The 13,048-nt window shown below is 39.6% G+C and overlaps 1 protein-coding gene across 2 annotated transcripts in view; it reads right to left on the bottom strand.

The window, feature by feature from the left end:
- LOC141155309 (connector enhancer of kinase suppressor of ras 2-like) overlaps nucleotides 1-13,048 on the bottom strand; it is a 586,755-nt gene that overhangs the window by 394,146 nt on the left and 179,561 nt on the right. The window lies entirely within an intron of this gene.

Raw genomic sequence — 13,048 nt, 5'->3', positions numbered from 1 at the left:
ATCATATGTGACTGATATCAGCTCCTCTTATAACGCTCCAGTACTGATATAACCTCCAGATATTACACCATATGCGACTAATATCAGTCTCTTATAATGCTCCAGTACTGATATAACCTCCAGACATTACATCATATGTGACTGATATCAGCCCCTCTTATAACGCTCCAGTACTGATATAACCTCCAGACATTACACCATATGTGACTGATATCAGCCTCTTATAACGCTCCAGTACTGATATAACCTCTAGACATTACACCATATGTGACTGATATCAGCCTCTTACAATGCTCCAGTACTGATATAACCTCCAGACATTACATCATATGTGACTTATATCAGCCCCTCTTATAACGCTCCAGTACGGATATAACCTCCGGACATTACATCATATGTGACTGATATCAGCCCCTCTTATAACGCTCCAGTACTGATATAACCTCCAGACATTACACCATATGTGACTGATATCAGCCCCTCTTATAACGCTCCAGTACTGATATAATCTCCAGACATTACATCATATGTGACTCATATCAGCGCTTCTTATAATGCTCCAGTACTGATATAACCTCCAGACATTACACCATATGTGACTGATATCAGCTCCTCTTATAACGCTCCAGTACTGATATAACCTCCAGACATTACATCATATGTGACTGATATCAGTCCTCTTATAACGCTCCAGTACGGATATAACCTCCAGACATTACATCATATGTGACTGATATCAGACCCTCTTATAACGCTCCAGTACTGATATAACCTCCAGACATTACATCATATGTGACTGATATCAGCCTCTTATAACGCTCCAGTACTGATATAACCTCCAGACATTACACCATATGTGACTGATATCAGCCCCTCTTATAACGCTCCAGTACTGATATAACCTCCAGACATTACACCATATGTGACTGATATCAGCTCCTCTTATAACGCTCCAGAATTGATATAACCTCCAGAGATTACACCATATGTGACTGATATCAGCCTCTTATAACGCTCCAGTACTGATAAATCCTCCAGACATTACACCATATGTAACTGATATCAGCCCCTCTTATAACGCTCCAGTACAGATATAACCTCCAGACATTACACCATATGTGACTGATATCAGCCTCTTATAACGCTCCAGTACTGATATAATCTCCAAACATTACGTCATATGTGACTGATATCAGCCCATCTTATAACGCTCTAGCACTGATATAACCTCCAGACATTACATCATATGTGACTGATATCAGCCTTTTATAACGCTCCAGTACTAATAAAACCTCCTGACATTACACCATATGTGACTGATAACAGCCCCTCTTATAACGCTCCAGTACTGATATAACCTCCAGACATTACACCATATGTGACTGATATCAGCCTCTTACAACGCTCCACTACTGATATAACCTCCAGACATTACACCATATGTGACTTATATCAGCTCCTCTTATAACTCTCCAGTACTGATATAACCTCCAAACATTACATCATATGTGACTGATATCAGCCCGTCTTATAAAGCTCCAGTACTGATATAACCTCTAGACATTACACCATATGTGACTGATATCAGCTCCTCTTATAACGCTCCAGTACTGATATAACCTCCAGACATTACACCATTTGTGACTGATATCAGCCTTTTAGAATACTCCAGTACTGATATAACCTCCAGACATTACACCATATGTGACTGATATCAGCCTCTTATAACAATCCAGTACTGATATAACCTCCAGACATTACATCATATGTGACTGATATCAGCGTCTCTTATAATGCTCCAGTACTGATATAATCTCCAGACATTACACCATATGTGACTGATATCAGCCCCTCTTAAAACGCTCCAGTACTGATATAACCTCCAGACATTACATCATATGTGACTGATATCAGCCTCTTATAACGCTCCAGTACTGATATAACCTCCAGACATTACACCATATGTGACTGATATCAGCCCCTCATATAACGCTCCAGTACTGATATAACCTCCAGACATTACACCATATCTGACTGATATCAGCCTCTTATAACAATCCAGTACTGATATAACCTCCAGACATTACATCATATGTGACTGATATCAGCCTCTTATAATGCTCCAGTACTGATATAACCTCCAGACATTACACCATATGTGACTGATATCAGCCTCTTATAACGCTCCAGTACAGATATAACCTCTAGACATTACACCATATGTGACTGATATCAGCCTCTTATAATGCTCCAGTACTGATATAACCTCCGGACATTACATCATATGTGACTGATATCAGCCCATCTTATAACGCTCCAGTACTGATATAACCTCCAGACATTACATCATATGTGACTGATATCAGCCTCATATAACGCTCCAGTACTGATATAACCTCCAGACATTACACCATATGTGACTGATATCAGCCCCTCATATAACGCTCCAGTACTGATATAACCTCCAGACATTACACCATATCTGACTGATATCAGCCTCTTATAACAATCCAGTACTGATATAACCTCCAGACATTACATCATATGTGACTGATATCAGCCTCTTATAATGCTCCAGTACAGATATAACCTCTAGACATTACACCATATGTGACTGATATCAGCCTCTTATAATGCTCCAGTACTGATATAACCTCCGGACATTACATCATATGTGACTGATATCAGCCCATCTTATAACGCTCCAGTACTGATATAACCTCCAGACATTACATCATATGTGACTGATATCAGCCTCATATAACGCTCCAGTACTGATATAACCTCCAGACATTACATCATATGTGACTGATATCAGCTCCTCTTATAACGCTCCAGTGTGGATATAACCTCCAGATATTACACCATATGCGACTAATATCAGTCTCTTATAATGCTCCAGTACTGATATAACCTCCAGACATTACATCATATGTGACTGATATCAGCCCCTCTTATAACGCTCCAGTACTGATATAACCTCCAGACATTACACCATATGTGACTGATATCAGCCTCTTATAACGCTCCAGTACTGATATAACCTCTAGACATTACACCATATGTGACTGATATCAGCCTCTTATAATGCGCCAGTACTGATATAACCTCCAGACATTACATCATATGTGACTTATATCAGCCCCTCTTATAACGCTCCAGTACTGATATAACCTCCGGACATTACATCATATGTGACTGATATCAGCCCCTCTTATAACGCTCCAGTACTGATATAACCTCCAGACATTACACCATATGTGACTGATATCAGCCCCTCTTATAACGCTCCAGTACTGATATAATCTCCAGACATTACATCATATGTGACTGATATCAGCGCTTCTTATAATGCTCCAGTACTGATATAACCTCCAGACATTACACCATATGTGACTGATATCAGCTCCTCTTATAACGCTCCAGTACTGATATAACCTCCAGACATTACACCATATGTGACTGATATCAGCCCCTCTTATAACGCTCCAGTACTGATATAACCTCCAGACATTACATCATATGTGACTGATATCAGCCTCTTTTAACGCTCCAGTACTGATATAACCTCCAGACATTACACCATATGTGACTGATATCAGCCTCTTATAACGCTCCAGTACTGATATAACCTCCAGATATTACACCATATGCGACTAATATCAGTCTCTTATAATGCTCCAGTACTGATATAACCTCCAGACATTACATCATATGTGACTGATATCAGCCCCTCTTATAACGCTCCAGTACGGATATAACCTCCAGACATTACATCATATGTGACTGATATCAGCCCCTCTTATAACGCTCCAGTACTGATATAACCTCCAGACATTACATCATATGTGACTGATATCAGCCCCTCTTATAATGCTCCAGTACTGATATAACCTCCAGATATTACACCATATGCGACTGATATCAGCCTCTTATAACGCTCCAGTACTGATATAACCTCCAGACATTACATCATATGTGACTGATACCAGCCCCTCTTATAACTCTCCAGTACTGATATAACCTCCAGACATTACACCATATGTGACTGAGATCAGCCCCTCTTATAACGCTCCAGCACTGATATAACCTCCAGACATAACACCATATGTGACTGATATCAGCCTCTTATAACGCTCCCGTACTGATATAACCTCCAGACATTACACCATATGTGTCTGATATCAGCATCTTATAACGCTCCAGGTACTGATATAACCTCCAGACATTACACCATATGTGACTGATATCAGTCTCATATAACGCTCCAGTACTGATATAACCTCCAGATATTACACCATATGCGACTAATATCAGTCTCTTATAACGCTCCAGTACTGATATAATCTCCAGACATTACACCATATGTGACTGATATTAGCTCCTCTTATAACGCTCCAGTACTGATATAACCTCCAGATATTACACCATATGCGACTAATATCAGTCTCTTATAATGCTCCAGTACTGATATAACCTCCAGACATTACATCATATGTGACTGATATCAGCCCCTCTTATAACGCTCCAGTACTGATATAACCTCCAGACATTACACCATATGTGACTGATATCAGCCCCTCTTATAACGCTCCAGCACTGATATAACCTCCAGACATTACATCATATATGACTGATATCAGCCTCTTATAACGCTCCCGTACTGATATAACCTCCAGACATTACACCATATGTGTCTGATATCAGCATCTTATAACGCTCCAGTACTGATATAACCTCCAGACATTACACCATATGTGACTGATATCAGTCTCATATAACGCTCCAGTACTGATATAACCTCCAGACATTACACCATATGTGACTGAGATCAGCCCCTCTTATAACGCTCCAGTACTGATATAACCTCTTGACATTACACCATATGTGACTGATATCAGCCCCTCTTATAACGCTCCAGTACTGATATAACCTCCAGACATTACACCATATGTGACTGATATCAGCCCCTCTTATAACGCTCCAGAACTGATATAACCTCCAGACATTACACCATATGTGACTGATATCAGCCTCTTATAACGCTCCAGTACTGATACAACCTCCAGAAATACACCATATGTGACTGATATCAGCCTCTTATAACGCTCCAGTACTGATAAATCCTCCAGACATTACATCATATGTGACTGATATCAGCACCTCTTATAACGCTCCAGTACTGATATAACCTCCAGACATTACACCTTATGTGACTGATATCAGCCCCTCTTATAACGCTCCAGTACTGATATAGCCTCCAGACATTACACCATATGTGACTGATATCAGCCTCTTATAATGCTCCCGTACTGATATAACCTCCAGACATTACACCATATGTGACTGATATCAGCCTCTTATAACGCTCCAGTACAGATATAACCTCCAGACATTACATCATATGTGACTGATATCAGCCCCTCTTATAACGCTCCAGTACAGATATAACCTCCAGACATTACATCATATGTGACTGATATGAGCCTCTTATAACGCTCCAGTACAGATATAACCTCTAGACATTACACCTTATGTGACTGATATCAGCTCCTCTTATAACGCTCCAGTACTGATATAACCTCCAGACATTACACCATTTGTGACTGATATCAGCCTCTTATAACGCTCCAGTCCTGATATAACCTCCAGACATTACACCATATGTGACTGATATCAGCCTCTTATAACGCTCCAGTACTGATACAACCTCCAGACATTACACCATATGTGACTGATATCAGCCCCTCTTATAACGCTCCAGTACTCATATAACCTCCAGACATTACCTCATATGTGACTGATATTAGCTCCTCTTATAACGCTCCAGTACTGATATAACCTCCAGATATTACACCATATGCGACTAATATCAGTCTCTTATAATGCTCCAGTACTGATGTAACCTCCAGACATTACATCATATGTGACTGATATCAGCCCCTCTTATAACGCTCCAGTACTGATATAACCTCCAGATATTACACCATATGCGACTGATATCAGCCTCTTATAACGCTCCAATACTGATATAACCTCCAGACATTACATCATATGTGACCGATATCAGCCTCTTATAACGCTCCAGTACTGATATAACCTTCAGACATAACACCATATGTGACTGATATCAGCCTCTTATAACGCTCCCGTACTGATATAACCTCCAGACATTACACCATATGTGTCTGATATCAGCATCTTATAATGCTCCAGTACTGATATAACCTCCAGACATTACACCATATGTGACTGATATCAGTCTCATTTAACGCTTCAGTACTGATATAACCTCCAGACATTGCACCATATGTGACTGATATCAGCCCCTCTTATAACGCTCCAGTACTGATATAACCTCTTGACATTACACCATATGTGACTGTATCAGCCCCTCTTATAACGCTCCAGTACTGATATAACCTCCAGACATTACACCATATGTAACTGATATCAGCTCCTCTTATAACGCTCCAGAACTGATATAACCTCCAGACATTACACCATATGTGACTGATATCAGCCTCTTATAACGCTCCAGTACTGATAAATCCTCCAGACATTACACCATATGTAACTGATATCAGCCTCTTATAACGCTCCAGTACAGATATAACCTCCAGACATTACATCATATGTGACTGATATCAGCCCCTCTTATAACGCTCCAGTACAGATATAACCTCCAGACATTACATCATATGTGACTGATATCAGCCCCTCTTATAACGCTCCAGTACTGATATAACCTCCAGACATTACACCTTATGTGACTGATATCAGCCCCTCTTATAACGCTCCAGTACAGATATAACCTCCAGACATTACATCATATGTGACTGATATGAGCCTCTTATAACGCTCCAGTACTGATAAATCCTCCAGACATTACACCATTTGTAAAAAAGAAGCAAGACAAAAATATATCTCATACCCTACCATAATTATATATAAATGTAAAGCAAAATTGCATAATAAATATAGGGTACTTAGTGAACTATTTTTGATCAAAAAAAGTATACAAGCCGTCCCACCAGCGGCAAGGTGACCCTAAATTGGGACGGTACCTATACTGCCTATGTTAAAAACCTTACTGTATATCAAAGTTGAAGCAATGCATATAAAAGGGTAGACAAATAGGACCGGGTCCCAACTCCAGACCACCTAGGCCCGTGGTAAGCTACATATATACCAATCAGCTCAACAAAGGGCATGCCACACCCTTAAATTGCACAGAATGCAAACAAGTCAAAAAACCAGACAATGTGAACTGAGGTCTAAGATGGCAGACATACAAGAAACAGAGGCATGTTCACACTAGCAAAAAAGAAGCAAGACAAAAATATATCTCATACCCTACCATAATTATATATAAATGTAAAGCAAAATTGCATAATAAATATAGGGTACTTAGTGAACTATTTTTGATCAAAAATATACAGTAAGGTTTTTAATATAGGCAGTATAGGTACCGTCCCAATTTAGGGTCACCTTGCCGCTGGTGGGACGGCTTGTATACTTTTTTTGATCAAAAATAGTTCACTAAGTACCCTATATTTATTATGCAACTTTGCTTTACATTTATATATAATTATGGTAGGGTATGAGATATATTTTTGTCTTGCTTCTTTTTTGCTAGTGTGAACATGCCTCTGTTTCTTGTATGTCTGCCATCTTAGACCTCAGTTCACATTGTCTGGTTTATTACACCATTTGTGACTGATATCAGCCTCTTATAACGCTCCAGTCCTGATATAACCTCCAGACATTACACCATATGTGACTGATATCAGCATCTTATAACGCTCCAGTACTGATAAATCCTCCAGACATTACACCTTATGTGACTGATATCAGCCCCTCTTATAACGCTCCAGTACTGATATAACCTCCAGACATTACACCATATGTGACTGATATCAGCATCTTATAACGCTCAAGTACTGATATAACCTCCAGACATTACACCTTATGTGACTGATATCAGCCCCTCTTATAACGCTCCAGTACTGATATAACCTCCAGACATTACACCATTTGTGACTGATATCAGCCCCTCTTATAACGCTCCAGTACTGATATAACCTCCAGACATTACACCATATGTGACTGATATCAGCCCCTCTTATAACGCTCCAGTACTGATATAACCTCCAGAGATTACACAATATGTGACTGATATCAGCCCCTCTTATAACGCTCCAGTAGAGATATAACCTCCAGACATTACATCATATGTGATTGATATCAGCCTCTTATAACGCTCTAGTACTGATATAACCTCCAGACATTACACCATATGTGACTGATATCAGCCTCTTATAACGCTCCAGTACTGATATAATCTCCAGACATTACATCACATGTGACTGATATCAGCCTCTTATAACGCTCCAGTACTGATATAATCTCCAGACATTACATCATATGTGACTGATATCAGCCCCTCTTATAACGCTCTAGTACTGATATAACCTCTAGACATTACACCATATGTGACTGATATCAGCTCCTCTTATAACGCTCCAGTACTGATATAACCTCCAGACATTACACCATATGTGACTGATATCAGCCCCTCTTATAACGCTCCAGTACTGATATAACCCCCAGACATTACACCATATGTGACTGATATCAGCCCCTCTTATAAAGCTCCAGTACTGATATAACCTCTAGACATTACACCATTTGTGACTGATATCAGCCTCTTATACCGCTCCAGTACTGATATAACCTCCAGATATTACACCATATGTGACTGATATCAGACTCTTATAAGGCTCCAGTACTGATATATCCTCCAGACATTACATCATATGTGATTGATATCAGCCTCTTATAACGCTCCAGTACTGATATAATCTCCAAACATTACGTCATATGTGACTGATATCAGCCTCTTCTAACGCTCCAGTACTGATATAACCTCCAGACATTACACCATATGTGACTGATATCAGCCCCTCTTATAACGCTCCAGTACTGATATAACCTCCAGACATTACACCATTTGTGACTGATATCAGCCTTTTATAATACTCCAGTACTGATTTAACCTCCAGACATTACACCATATGTGACTGATATCAGCCCCTCTTATAACGCTCCAGTACTGATATAACCTCCAGAGATTACACCATATGTGACTGATATCAGCCCCTCTTATAACGCTCCAGTAGAGATATAACCTCCAGACATTACATCATATGTGATTGATATCAGCCTCTTATAACGCTCTAGTACTGATATAACCTCCAGACATTACACCATATGTGACTGATATCAGCCTCTTATAACGCTCCAGTACTGATATAATCTCCAGACATTACATCATATGTGACTGATATCAGCCTCTTATAACGCTCCAGTACTGATATAATCTCCAGACATTACATCATATGTGACTGATATCAGCCCCTCTTATAACGCTCTAGTACTGATATAACCTCTAGACATTACACCATATGTGACTGATATCAGCTCCTCTTATAACGCTCCAGTACTGATATAACCTCCAGACATTACACCATATGTGACTGATATCAGCCCCTCTTATAACGCTCCAGTACTGATATAACCCCCAGACATTACACCATATGTGACTGATATCAGCCCCTGTTATAAAGCTCCAGTACTGATATAACCTCTAGACATTACACCATTTGTGACTGATATCAGCCTCTTATAATGCTCCAGTACTGACATAACCTTTAGACATTACATCATATGTGATTGATATCAGCCTCTTATAACGCTCCAGTACTGATATAACCTCCAGACATTACACCATATGCGACTGATATCAGCCTCTTATAACGCTCCAGTAATGATATAACCTCCAGACATTACATCATATGGGAATGATATCAGCCTCTTGTAACTCTCCAGTACTGATATAACCTCCAGACATTACATCATATGTGACTGATATCAGCCTCTTATAAAGCTCCAGTACTGATATAACCTCCAGACATTACACCATATGTGACTGATATCAGCCTCTTATAACGCTCCAGTACTGATATAACCTCCAGACATTACATCATATGTGACTGATATCAGCCCCTCTCATAACGCTCCAGTACTGATATAACCTCCAGACATTACATCATATGTGACTGATATCAGCCCCTCTTATAACGCTCCAGTACTGATATAACCTCCAGACATTACATCATATGTGACTGATATCAGTCCCTCTTATAACGCTCCAGTACTGATATAACCCCCAGACATTACACCATATGTGATTGATATCAGCCTCTTATAACGCTCTAGTACTGATATAACCTCCAGACATTACACCATATGTGACTGATATCAGCCTCTTATAACGCTCCAGTACTGATATAATCTCCAGACATTACGTCATATGTGACTGATATCAGCCCCTCTTATAACGCTCTAGTACTGATATAACCTCCAGACATTACACCATATGTGACTGATATCAGCCTTTTATAACGCTCCAGTACTGATAAAACCTCCAGACATTACACCATATGTGACTGATAACAGCCCCTCTTATAACGCTCCAGTACTGATATAACCTCCAGACATTACACCATATGTGACGGATATCAGCCTCTTACAACGCTCCAGTACTGATATAACCTCCAAACATTACATCATATGTGACTGATATCAGCCCGTCTTATAAAGCTCCAGTACTGATATAACCTCTAGACATTACACCATATGTGACTGATATCAGCTCCTCTTATAACGCTCCAGTACTGATATAACCTCCAGACATTACACCATTTGTGACTGATATCACTCTCTTATAATACTCCAGTACTGATATAACCTCCAGACATTACACCATATGTGACTGATATCAGCCTCTTATAACGCTCCAGTACTGATATAACCTCCAGACATTACACCATATGTGACTGATATCAGACTCTTATAAGGCTCCAGTACTGATATAACCTCCAGACATTACATCATATGTGATTGATATCAGCCTCTTATAACGCTCCAGTACTGATATAACGTTTAGACATTACATCATATGTGATTGATATCAGCCTCTTATAACGCTCCAGTACTGATATAACCTCCAGACATTACACCATATGCGACTGATATCAGCCTCTTATAACGCTCCAGTAATGATATAACCTCCAGACATTACATCATATGGTAATGATATCAGCCTCTTATAACGCTCCAGTACTGATATAACCTCCAGACATTACACCATATGTGACTGATATCAGCCTCTTATAATGCTCTAGTACTGATATAACCTCCAGACATTACATCATATGTGACTGATATCAGCCTCTTATAACGCTCCAGTACTGATATAACCTCCAGACATTATATCATATGTGACTGATAACAGCCCCTCTTATAAAGCACCAATACTGATATAACCTCCAGACATTACACCATATGTGACTGATATCAGCATCTCTTATAACGCTCCAGTACTGATATAATCTCCAGACATTACACCATATGTGACTGATATCAGCCCCTCTTATAACGCTCCAGTACTGATATAACCTCCCGACATTACACCATATGCGACTGATATCAGCCTCTTATAACGCTCCAGTACTGATATAACCTCCAGACAATACACCATATGTGACTGATATCAGCCTCTTATAACGCTCCAGTACTGATATAACCTCCAGACAATACACCATATGTGACTGATATCAGACTCTCTTATAACTCTCCAGTACTGATATAACCTCCAGACATTACACCATATGTGACTGATATCAGCCTCTTATAACGCTCCAGTACTGATATAACCTCCAGACATTACATCATATGTGACTGATATCAGCCTCTTATAACGCTCCAGTACTGATATAACCTCCAGACAATACACCATATGTGACTGATATCAGCCTCTTATAACGCTCCACTACTGATATAACCTCCAGACATTACAACATATGTGACTGATATCAGCCTCTTAAAAAGCTCCAGTACTGATATAACCTCCAGACATTACACCATATGTGACTGATATCAGCCTCTTATAAAGCTCCAGTACTGATATAACCTCCAGACATTACACCATATGTGACTGATATCCGCCTCTTAAAAAGCTCCAGTACTGATATAACCTCCAGACATTACACCATATGTGACTGATATCAGCCTCTTATAAAGCTCCAGTACTGATATAACCTCCAGACATTACACCATATGTGACTGATATCAGCCTCTTACAACGCTCCAGTACTGATATAACCTCCAGACAATACACCATATGTGACTGATATCAGCCTCTTATAAAGCTCCAGTACTGATATAACCTCCAGACATTACACCATATGTGACTGATATCAGCCTCTTATAACGCTCCAGTACTGATATAACCTCCAGACATTACACCATATGTGACTGATATCAGCCTCTTATAACGCTCCAATACTGATATAACCTCCAGACATTACATCATATGTGACTGATATCAGCCTCTTATAACGCTCTAGTACTGATATAACCTCCAGACATTACACCATATGTGACTGATATCAGCCTCTCATAACGCTCCAGTACTGATATAACCTCCAGACATTACATCATATGTGACTGATATCAGCCTCTTATAACGCTCTAGTACTGATATAACCTCCAGACATTACACCATATGTGACTGATATAAGCTCATCTTATAACGCTCCAGTACTGATATAACCTCCAGACATTACACAATATGTGACTGATATCAGCTCCTCTTATAACGCTGCAGTACTGATATAACCTCCAGGCATTACACCATATGTGCCTGATATCAGCCCCTCGTATAGCGCTCCAGTACTGATATAACCTCCAGACATTACACCATATGTGACTGATATCAGCCTCTTATAACGCTCCAGTACTGATATAACCTCCAGACATTACATCATATGTGACTGATATCAGCCTCTTATACCGCTCCAGTACTGATATAAACTACAGACATTACACCATATGTGACTGATATCAGCCTGTTATAACGCTCCAGTACTGATATAACCTCCAGACATTGTACGATATGTGACTGATATCAGCCTCTTATAAA

This window comes from Phyllobates terribilis, unplaced genomic scaffold (assembly GCF_046119375.1).
Source record: "Phyllobates terribilis strain yellow unplaced genomic scaffold, ASM4611937v1 Scaffold_7__3_contigs__length_470593459, whole genome shotgun sequence".
Classification (NCBI taxonomy): domain Eukaryota; kingdom Metazoa; phylum Chordata; class Amphibia; order Anura; family Dendrobatidae; genus Phyllobates; species Phyllobates terribilis.
The sequence above is the reverse complement of the archived record's forward strand: the minus strand, read 5'-3'. Positions and strand labels throughout refer to the sequence as shown.